At 34.2% G+C, this 12,347-nt stretch overlaps 1 non-coding gene across 1 annotated transcript; it reads left to right on the forward strand.

Annotated features, from left to right (window-relative positions):
* Window positions 1-2,727: 2,727 nt before the first annotated feature.
* On the forward strand, window positions 2,728-2,833 carry LOC138811601 (U6 spliceosomal RNA). Its single transcript, XR_011367442.1, has one exon. It is a non-coding gene; the product is annotated as a U6 spliceosomal RNA (small nuclear RNA).
* The last annotated feature ends 9,514 nt before the right edge of the window (window positions 2,834-12,347 follow it).

Consider the following 12,347-nt stretch of genomic DNA (forward strand, 5'->3'; position numbering starts at 1 on the left):
GAAACATAGGTCCCATGGTTTTCCTTATTTACAATAAGTAGTATATGTCTGAGTCAAACAGAAAAGGTCAGATAAGTTGATGTTAGGGAAATGAACCCTAAGATATGTATTCGAATGTTTTTTGTTCTTTCATGTGACTTTTTCTAACATATTTATAAGATGATTTCCTTGTTGCTTTTTATGTCCCTTCCCCATGGGATAACAATAACCCCTGATTTCACTGTATCTGATGTCAGTATAATTTCTGGAGGGGAACAGAAAAAAAACAAATCATTTAAATAGGGATACAGGTGGACCCATTGCAACAATGAGATGTACAAGTCGTTATTTCAAAAACGAACTTTACAACTTTGTTTTTGGGCGGAGGGAGGATTGGATGGAGGGGTGAAGGGAGGATGGGAAGGGGAAACCAAGGAGTAGGATACATTGCTTGATAAAAAATGTACTCATTCCAGATCTTAGCTATGGTAAATAATGCTGCAATAAACATAGTTGTGCTCGTAGCTTTAGTGTGGTCTTGTTTGTAAACATTTGGGTAAATGCCCAAAAGTGGGACTCCACATCCCCTCCAGCATCTGTTATTAGAGTTCTTGATTATACCCATTCTAACTGGGGTGAGGTGATATCTCAATGTTGTTTTGATTTGCATTTCTTTTATGTCTAGGGATGGGAAGGAGAAACCAAGGAGTAGGCTACAATGCTTGATAAAAACTGTACTCATTATCTTGCACATGTAATTGTAACCACTCTGTTCAGTATTTTCACTGTAAAAAATATATATTCATTGTTAGAAAAAAAAAGAATCCAAGCTTGAATAAACTGTCCCTGACTTTTTTCGAGTGTGTTCTTTATTCATATAAAAATTGTCTGAAAACTTCTTCTTGAAAGTATTTCAAAAGGAAACAATGTGCCATTTGAAGGCCAGCATAGAACAAAAGGAAATAAACATTGTTTTAAAAGATTTCTTTTGTAAGGAAACAAAGACTTGGAGGTTTTAATTTGTCTTATGCGTGGATATTTCACTATTGAGATGATTCTGTTGTTGCAGGAGTCACTTATTAATTCCTTTAGTCTTGTCCTGAATTCTCCAGCACAATTAGTATTCCAAAAAAGCAGGATCCAGTGAGTATGATCAGCAAAAGGAGCCTGTTCTCAAACCAGTGCTTTATGGATGGTCCCAAAGAAATATGTGCGTTTTTTTTTTCTTGTTTGTTTGTTTAGTTTGTCCTGGTTCTGGAGCTTGAACTCAGAGGCTGGACCATGTCCCTGAACAAATGTCTTCCCTGGCCAACTTCCGCCAAAGCTAGGACGCTACTACTTGAGCCAAACTCCACTTCTGGCGTTTTTGGTGTTTGGTTACAGATAAGAATGTGACAGACTTTCCTGCCTAGGTTGGCTTTGAACTGAGAAAGTAAGAAAGCCAAGTGACATCAATTGTATCAAGATTTCTGTTTTGAACCAAGAAATACTAGACAACGTTTACTATAAAGCTAATATTTGACAATTTTTAAAAGAAAAGAATATGTCTAACAAAGAATCCATAACTTAAATAACTCCACAAATGAATCATTTTGGACGCATTTTTTCATCTGCTTGGGAAGATAACTATTGACTTCATAGATTCCTTTTGGGGAAACAGTCATATTTGCCTGTTGTCACTGGCTTTGTACACATGCATGCTATCCATGCTTCTAAGGGCCCTACATAAAGGAAGTCTTGAAATTCTCAACAATATTTCAATAAGATGCTCCAGCCTAAGGTTAAGATTTTAGGTGAGGACATTTATCAACACTCCTGATTCAGACTCTACTTGATATAATTTTTAATCAATAGTTTGTTTTTAGTTTTGCTCTTTGTAAATTCACATGCACCTATGAAAAATTGTGTGGCCATCCCAATAATATTCTCAAAGTACCTCTTAATCATGACTCATAAAAGTTGTATTATATTACAACAAGGAAAAATGCTATAAATAAAGAAAGCAATAATTAAATATTAATGATTACTAAAATAAAAAACAAAACAATTACCAGGGTTTTCAGTATTTGAAGTGTACATAGTAGAGTTTACTATTTTCTCATATTCCTGTACATTTAAAACTGGATAAAGCTATCAGTAGCCTTTAAATTTACTCACTAAGATTACTATTTATAGTTCATCTCATCATTTGTATGTGGATTATATCATTATTTGTTCATCACTAACATATAACGTAAAGGAGCCCTGAAGATTTAACAGAAACCATGTACTTAAAATCTTAACTCTTCACTCTGCTTCTTTACACAGTCTTTGCAACTTCTCATTAGTAAAGTTTCTATAAAATCTGAAATGTACATACTTACTAGTACATGCTACCAGAAGTATTATATACTTTATCAAAAAATTTTATGACCTGCCAAACAGTCTTAATTTTGCCATATATAAGCAAATCCCAAAATTAAACATATTTAAAATATTAAAACTTTTAACAAACGTTAACATTTGCTGCAATGATCATTATGACAAGTGCCTTTTGTAGAATAATTGAATTCCTCCTCCTACAAATCTCATGAACAACAAATATCTGGAATTATTTTGTTTTTGATATGTCAATCTTGACTTTATTCTTAAATGTGTGCTTATGTAAGCAACACATGGTTCTAAAATTTCACAATTCTTTTGAACTTATTTTTGTTGAATTGTCAAGTTTAAGAAAATCAATTACTCTTTATATATAAAAAATGTTTTGTGCTCAATTTGGCTGCACATACACTAAAATTGGAACATACAGAGAAGATTAGCATGGTCCCTGCACAAGGATGATACACAAATTAATGAATCGTTCCATATTTTTACAACAAAAATGCTGGAAGGGATATGGCCAGAAGGGAGCCTACTGCATTCTTGGTGGGAGTGTAAACTTGTTCATCCACTTTGGAAAGCAGTTTGGAGGTTCCTCAAAAGCCTCCACATAGAGCTCCCTATTATACAGCAATCCCACTTTTGGGCATTCTCCCAAATGATCACAAACCAGTCCATACTAAAACTACCACCACAACAATGTTTATTGTAGCATTATTTTCCATAGTTAAGATATGCAACCAACCCTGATGCTGCTCAGTAGAAGAATGGATCAAGAAAATGTTCTCTCTCTCTCTCTCTCTCTCTCTCTCTCTCTCTCTCTCTCTCTCTCTCTCTCTCTCTCTCTCTCTCTCTCTCTCACTCACTCTGTGTGTGTGTGTGTGTGTGTGTGTGTGTGAATGTACACTTACACAACCACTTTGGAAAGCAGTCTGGTGAGTCCTCAGAAAGATAAATATTGACCTTCCTTATGGCCCACTCATACCACTTCTAGGCATCTATCCTGAACAACAGGTACCAATATTCAAGGACAAATGCACTTCCATGTTTATTGCAGCACTGTTCACAATAGCCAGGATATGAAAACAACCCATATGTCCCACCAGAGATGAATGGATCAAAAAACTGTGGTAACTATACACAACGGAATATTTTCCAGCCATTAGAAAGGACAAAATAATGGCATTAGTAGGGAAATCAATCAAGCTACAGGAAATCATGTTGAGCGAGGTAAGCCAAAAGCAAAGAGACAAATGGCACATGGTCTCCGTGTTAAATCCAAAATGTAAGGTGATATGACAAAATTAACAACACTTAAGAAACCAAGAACTTCCACTCATCTGGTCGAATCGAATCACTACTAAATAACCCCATTCTGCTGATCATATGTGCACACTGAAGGGAAACCAGGAGGATGACACAGAACTAGAGGGAATCAGGGAAAAACATACAACAGTGGGATCCAACAGCTGCACTGGACATTGACCAAAATGAACTAAGCATCTCAATGTCACTGGAGGGAGGGAGGGAACAAGTGGGAAAGAGGGAACAGCTGACGCTATGCAATACAAAAGGAATATACATATTTCAAAACAAAAAAGTTTACATATGGAAGAAATAACTCTATTGCAAAGCTCATAGAATTCATAAATGTTGTAGACCATAATAGACAATTTGCTCCATCGAAGTTAGAATGTGTTTGTGACTTAAACTAAGCATCACTATCCCACAATATTTTGAAATTTGGGAAATTATTTAACCACTTAATCACAATAAAAACATTTGAAAAAACGATGAAGGTGGAAAACTAAGTTGCTCTAAAAAACAAAAAAGGAAAATGTTCTGTGTGTATTTGTGTGTACACACACGCACACACATATACTATATATATATATATATATATATACATATATATGTATATTAATTCTATGCCTCCATCAGAAAGAATGACATCGCTCAATTTGTTAGGAAATGGAAAGACTTGGAAAAAAATTATATTAACTGATGTAAGCCAAGTCCAAAGAAACATAGGCCCCATGGTATCCCTTATTTGCAATAACTAGTATATGTCTGGGATAAGCAGAAAAGTTGAAAGCCTATGTGTATATGACTAGATAAGTTGATGTTAAGCTAAATAACCCCCAAGATAGAGACACAAGTGTTTTTTTTTCTTTATTGCTGTTGTTTCTCACATATTTATAATGTATGACGTGATTGTTTTTCTTTTTTATACGTTCCTCCCCAACAGTATAACCCTGTTTTCACTTTATTTGATGTTGGTGCACCTGCATCTTGAATGTACACTTCTCTAATTTGGGGAGGGAAAGGGAAAAAACATGCTTAAATAGGAATACAGTTTGACCCATTGTAAAACAATAGATGCACAAGACATTATTTTGAAAAACGAACTTTACAATTTAGGCTAGGGACATTTGGTGGGGCTTTGGGGTATGAGGAGTGTACTTGTGGAGGTGTAAGGGAAGGAATAGTGGGGGAAAAACAAAGGAGGAGGTAACAATGCTTGATAGGAAATGTACTTATTACTTTGCTCATATAACTATAACCCCTCTGTACAGTATTTTTACAACAAAAATGTATAAAAATGTTTTGAGATGGAAGAGTTTATGAAGCCCATTTTACCCATATAATATCGTTAACAAAGAAATTAATGCAAAACACTGATATGAAGATATTTTGAAAAAGTGAGTGTGTATGCATTCCTGTGTGTTGGCATGCTCAGAGTTTGAAATCAGGGCTTCAACATCTTGCTAAGTCTTTGTCTCTAGATTGGTGAGTTACTATATGAGCTACATCTCCATTCCTGGCCCTTTGCTCTTTCGTTAAAATTTTGAAAAATAATCTCATGAATTTATTTTGTCCTGTTGGCTTCCAAATATTATCCACAGATCTCAGGCTCCTTAGTAGGTATCCTGAGTAGTTAGGATTACAGGTGTGACAAATCAGTACCAGGCTTTCAGAATAATTTTAAAAGTAGAAGAAAATTTACTTCACAGAGGCCTGTTTTATCATCTCCTAGTCTTAATGCATTTTGCAGTGATTATATGTGAAATTTTTCATTCTTGAATTATTAAAATAGAGTAAGTGATGATATTTAAAAGATTTAGTACTTTTTAAAAATGATACTGGAACTATGGGACAGAAGAAATTTGCCTCTCTTTGGACCATAATTTATAATCTCAGCTCTGTGCATGATAACCCAATGTCACCAACACAGTCTGTGTTGAAGACAAAATGTAACAGAAAACAATTACCATGGGCAATAATTGCTATGTTATTATTTCTTGGACAGTATGGATATTGAATTGAGAGTATCAGAGAATGGAGAGAATTTATCTACCTTTTGTGTATTGCTGGAAGACTTTTGGAAAATTTGACTCATTTCCTTCCTCACTGTGTGTCTTGGGCCATGCACTTAGTGCCTTTAATTACAATTTTTCCCAACACTAAAATGGTAATAACATTAGCATTATAGCAAATGTTATCTTAGAATTAAGGGTCCTTAGAATGATGAACTCTTTTCTCATTCTTGTAGAGGCATTATCAGATGAGAGGAACTGTATTTTTTTTTGTTTGCTTACTTCCATTTATTCTTGAGTTTGAAATCTGAACTTCTTAAGACTGAAAGAAACCAAAATTAGACACACAAGCTTTGGAAAGAGCAATCAATGTAAAATAAATAAAATACGTATAGATATGTAAAAAGTCTAACTAAATTGTTATATAGTCTCCAGCATAAACAGAAAATGATTTAAGCAATATCATGTTATTGAAAATTGAAAAATGTTAGGAGTTGCTTAATTTTTTCCTTTTTACTACCTTGAATTAATTATTTTTGTATAGAGAGATTAAAGATGAGTTTAACAAGAAACTTGATTAAAAATGGACAAAAGTTTGAATAGACATGTTTTCCATAAACCCCTCTATATCACCAGTGGGTTTACACAGTTGTGTTTAATACAACTTCTGTGCTGGCTTAATGCTGTGAGAAGTCATTAGAGAAATGTAATTCAAAATTACTATGATACTACTTTATAACTATTATAACTCTTATCAAAAAAAATCAAAGGAACCAGGTGTGGTGGTAAAAGTTTGTAATTCCAAGCATTTAGGAGGTTGGATTTCAGTCTTAAGCCAGTCTAGGGTACTGAATATAGTAAAAACTTGCCCTTTATTACCTTTTGAATAAAAGGTAATCATGTTGGTGAGAGTGTGAAGAAAAGGAAATTTTCTACACTCTTGGTCAAAATCCAGGTTAGTATTCTCCTTGTAGAAAGTAGTATGCAGTTTTCTAAAGAAATCATACTTGAAATATCATCTGACCCACCAATCATGTGATTATTTCTCTCTGGGTAATTCATAAATATATCTGTAGTTCATTGTTATTCACATTATTCACATCAACAGCTAAGATAGAAATCGAAGTCCAGTGTTCACCTACAAACAAATAAAGCAAGTGTGGTACATGCACAAATATCTTTTTCTGTTGATCCCAAAGTACACACACACACAAACACTCCAGTAAGCACAGCCAGACAGGGTTGCTATCACAGCCTACAAGAAGTCAGGCAAAAAACAGAAGCTGAGAATCATTTAGCTGATAACTAATATCTTTTTTATGAGGCATACTCAAATGAGACTCCAGAGAGAGGATTAGAAAGACTGATCAGACTAAAATTGGTCACACAAAGATTGGAAAGTAGAATTCCTTGTAGAACAAATAAATCATAGAAAGCTTGTGCATGTAAGAACATGACAGAAGACCAAATTCCAGAAATGCACATTTTCTTAGAAGTCAGCTTAATCAATTTTCAGTGCAAATCTTTGAATTCTTAAATATTTGACCACATGTGGGAGAAGGTTGAAAATAAAGAAAATTTCATCACTCTATTAGGAAGTCCAATATCACATTAGGGAATAATCAAGCACAGATTTGTAATAAAAAGAGAAAACAATTATTCCAAGTAAGGATTTCATTTCTTCTGATGTGAAAGTTCTTAAATTAGGTGTTAGCAGTTACCATACAATTGATCCAGTCCCCCAGCTGAGTTGATATTGACTGCAGTATTCCCACATGAAGGAAAAGAGAAAATTTACAAATGTCTGATGAAATGAGGTGAAGGTGAAGTGTTCTAATAGTAATATCTGAGGTTTAGACACAGGTGAAGAGGTGGATTTTCATTTCTAAAAATCCCCCATTTTTACCTGGTGCCAGTAGCTCACAGCCGTAATCCTAGCTACTCAGGAAGCTGAGATCTGAGGACTACAGTTCAAAACCAGCCTGGGCAGGATAGACCCGGAGACTCTTATTTCCATTTAACCATCAGAAAACCAGAAGTGGCACTGTCACTCAAGTGGTAGAGCACTCACCTTGAGTTGAAGAGTTCAGGGACAGTGTCCAAGTCCAGACTTCAAGCCCCTCGAACAACAACAAAAACAAAATCTCCTTTTCATGGACTACCTACATCTCTTCCTAACATTCAACAAAGGAGCCATTTTATCACCCACTAACATTTAAGTCCTAATCTAGCTACTGCAAATAGATTGATTTGGTATCTTATATAAAATGGTTCATATTTACGGAAACAAATACCAGCAGTGGTAACATTTTTCAAGTCCTTGAACTCTGGGTCTGAGCCCTGAACACGGTTATGCTGGTAGCTTTCATGTGAGCTTGTTTGTTATTTATTGGATTACTGCCCATGAGGGGAATTACTGAGTCTTAAGGGAGATCTATATTTATTCTTTTCAGGAAACTCCGTACTGCCTTCCGCAGTGGTTGAACATGTTTAATTTCCCACCAACAGTGTAATAGAGTTCCCAATTGGCTACATCCATGCCAGAATTTGCTATAGTTAATTTTCTTAGTAATGGCCATTCTAAGGGACGGTAGAATCTGTCTTGTTTACTTATAGATTTGTAAGCATCTTCTAGCTATCATAAATGAATGAATCCATGAAACCTATATTGCTCTGAGTCTGCATTCCTTTCTCTTTTCTCTTAATATAATTTTCCCAAACCTTTCATTTTCCTTACTACTGGTAAAAGTCATCTTTCTGATGGGTGAATATAATTCCATTTTGTGTGTGTGTGTGTGTGTGTGTGTGTGTGTGTGTGTGTGTGTGTGTGTGTGTGTGAGCGTTTGTGTTGGTAGGATGACTATAGGCCTATGTATTCATTTCTAAGCATTCTGTTTCATCTGTAATTTTGTAATTCCATATTATAGTTGCATTGCTTCTCTTCTACTTTGAAGAATATTGTTGGGATTTTGATGAGTATTGCATTGCCAATTGTTTAGAGGAAGTATTGCAGTTTTCAAAATGTTAATTCATCCAACCAGGAACATTGAAATACTTTCTATTTCTTTGAATCTCCTTCAATTTCCCTTTTTATATTTTTAAAGTTTTCACATATAGGGCCTTCACAATTTTAGATAAATTAATTAATTCCTAGTTTTGTTGTTGTTGTATTGTTTTGTTTAGATTTGATTTGATTTTGAGGCTAGTACATATGAGGTTGTGTTTTGGATTTCAGCGTGCATCTTCCCATTGTTGGTAACAGAAAAACTACTGATTCTTGTGGTTTTTATACCTTGCTACATTGCTGAAGGTTAACATCACCTTTACTAACTAGAGGGAGGAATCCACAGGGTCCTTTAAATACAGGATCATTTCAATTGTAAAATGAGATAGTTTTACTCCTTCCCTATTTGGATCTGCTTTATGTTTTTCTCTTGTCTATTGCTCTTGCAAGAAAGTCCACTACCATATTGAAGAGTAGTAGAGAGTGGACATCCTTTTCTCATTCCTCATGTTAATGTCTTCATGCTTCCACCCTTAGGTAAATGCTAATTATCTGTGTCATATACATACTCAGTTTAATATTGAGGAATGTTCCATATATTCCTAGGTTCCCAGACCTTTTGATCATAAAGGGGCATTGGAGCTTGTTAAAAGCTATTTCTACATCCCTATTGATGATCATGTGTTTCTTGTCCCTGCTTTTGCGGATGGTTTGTATTATGTTTATTGACAAGAATATTGACTCAAATCGTATCCAAGCTGATTCCTATTTGATCATACCATATGATTTTTTTTGTTAGTTGCTGAAATTGGTTAGTGAGAATTTTATTAAGAAGTTCTGTATTAATGCTTACCAAAGAGTTTGGTTCATAGTTCTCTTTCTTTGGTGAGTCCCTATGTGTTTTGGGGAGGAGTCTAATTCTAGCTTCATAGAATGCGTTTGATAATGTGTCTCTCATAGATACTAAATGGATGCATCTTGGTTTTTGATACAACTATCTAATCTATGTCTTCTATTTGGAAATTTATGTCCATTGATATTGAGAGTTAAGACAGAAATATCTGATAAGTCCTGCTATGTTATACACCTGTTATTAGGAGCTGTGATTCATCTACTCTTAACATATTTACCTTGTTCTCTGGTAGGGAGCATTTTATATGACCAGTTCCTCTTCTTCTTGATCTTCTCTATGTAGGATATATTTGATCATATTCTATTCTGATAATTTGGTGGACATACTTTGTTTCAAGTTTTCTTTGTCATGAAATATGTTTATATATCGTTTAAATGTAAAGGAGAGTTTAGCTTGGGACCGTATTCATGGTTGGTAGTTGTTTACCTTTAATGTTTGTCATATATAATGCCAGGCTCTCCTTTTTACCATATCAGTTAAGAAATCTGTATTTATTCTGACTGTATATTCTTTATGAATAATCAATCTTTTCTCTATGGCATCTTTAAGAATCCTTTCCTTGATCTTTAATAATCCTCTAATGGATTATGATGTGGTGGTGGATTGTTCAGTTCTAGAATTCTGATTGGTTTCTAAAGGCTTCTCTTCTTTGAATGAGCCTATCTCGTTGGATTTTTGGCCTGTTCTCTGCTAGAATTCTGTAATATGCTTCCCATCCATTTAGTATCTTGCTCTTCTCCTTCTTGATACCTATCTCCCCGAAATTTGATCTTCTAACTGAGTTTTGAAGTTCTGGCAAGATCATTTCTTATTTCTTAGATTTGTTCTAAATGATTATTTCCTCTTTCCTATTAGATCTATTCTGTCTTTGACCCTGAGATTATCTTCTATGTCATCTATTTGCTGTGGAGACTTCTACTTTGTTTTTGTATTTCCCTGTCTTCTAATTGGTCATTTTTTAGGGGTTCTGTCTCTTTATTAAAGCTTTGTTTTAGGTCTTGTATGGACTTTCTGGACATTTTTTCTTTGGTTGGGGGAGACGTAAGGATTGTTTTCTTAACTGTGTCTTATGTCATATCTTTTAACTAGGCATCCATTTTTTCTTGGACTCCCTTGTCTTCTCAGAATTTATTTATCTTTCTGTTTGAAGTCTCCATGAATTATTTTGCTAATGACTGGTTGGTCTCATCTTGTTTACAAATTTCCTTGTAGAAGTTTTCTATCTTCCCATTAATTACATTTTCCATCAGTATCTGTAATACATTTTGATAACTATCTTCTACGTCCTTGATTGTCTATTCTAATGCCTGGTTATTTACTGTATGAATAATACTACTTTGACATTACTTTTTTTGTATTTTTCTGATTTTTTTCTGTCCATTTGGAGGTTTTCTTTTGGGGGATCTATGATATTAATACGTGAGTCTCTATGTTCTTAGTTAATTTGCAGGGTCTTGGTTTGGCTTCCAGTTGTAATGTGTTTTTCTGGAATTGCATTTTTGTCGAGTCCATTAAGTGTAGGAATAGAAATCAGTTGTGGTGAGATGTTGTGATGTTAATATTTGTGGTTCCAGTGACCATTTGGACTGTCCAGTGGTATGGCAAATTGTCTATGTATATGGATGTGGCTTTCTATGATGTACACTTCTGTTCCTGTTTTTTTTTTTCCATATTGCCTTTTATTTCCACACTGCACATGTGCTTTTGAATGTGTTGCCCAATATGTTCCTGGGTGGCACCTTTTCATAGATTTCTCTTTTTTTGTGAATACAGTATAAAACCTTCTTATGAATTGTATGTCTATAATTATATCTATATTTATAGCTGCATATCTATAATTATAGCTGATTTCATGTGACCCTCTAGCTGTGGAGTACCTGCTGTGACTCTAAATCTCTGCTTTATTAGAGATAGCTAGGATAATTTTCTGTTCTTATTCTGTCATTGTTTTTCCTCTTCCTCAGATTTATTTTTTATATTGTGGATTTTTTCACATAATTTAGGATTTGTGATTGTTGTATCAGGTTATTTTGTTTTCCTGCGTATGCTACTTTGAAATAGTGATTTCAGGCTTTTAAGAAGAAATAGAAATGTATGTTATTAAATTGAGAGAAAGAGAAGACTTTTAAACCTATTTACTACAAGTAAATTAATATTAAGCAAAGCTAATGAAAATAATTACTTATTTACTCTTCAGAGGATGACTATAGTACTCTTGGATATCTAGGAGGAAAAGACTTTAGACTCATTACAATTGATGACTTACATTGAAATTACTGGCTAAACGTTCTTCAGAAAGGGAAAAGCTCCATTACTTCCATATTAGTATTATAAAATCATAATAGCTGCATGTTGAATTGTTTTCCCTTTGCTATTTTCAATTCCATTATTCATCCATTATGTATCTAGGGCTTTGAATGACCACTTCCTTAAAATACCTGTATTGTTTATATTGTGATGTAAATCTCAGTAATATAAATATGAATTTATCTGTGAGTCTCATCTTTAGTTACATTCATATGAAATTCATGCAGTCTCAGGCAAGAAACCTGACTTTTTTACTCTATTCTATGCTTTAATCAATAAATCCAGTCTCTTTAGAAATGCGTTCTCAGCTTTTAAATTGCTTCAGTAAACATCATGTGTTTCTAGTACTTTTACTGAAGTAAATATAAAGTTTGGAACATGAGGACAACTCCCCTATTATCACTTTAAAGTAAACCCTTGGGAATTATTTTATATATAAAAATAAATAAGTGCAATGCAATGTTTA

The sequence above is a fragment of the Dipodomys merriami genome, unplaced genomic scaffold, assembly GCF_024711535.1.
Source record: "Dipodomys merriami isolate MVZ:Mamm:240054 unplaced genomic scaffold, mDipMer1.0.p SCAF_539, whole genome shotgun sequence".
NCBI lineage: Eukaryota > Metazoa > Chordata > Mammalia > Rodentia > Heteromyidae > Dipodomys > Dipodomys merriami.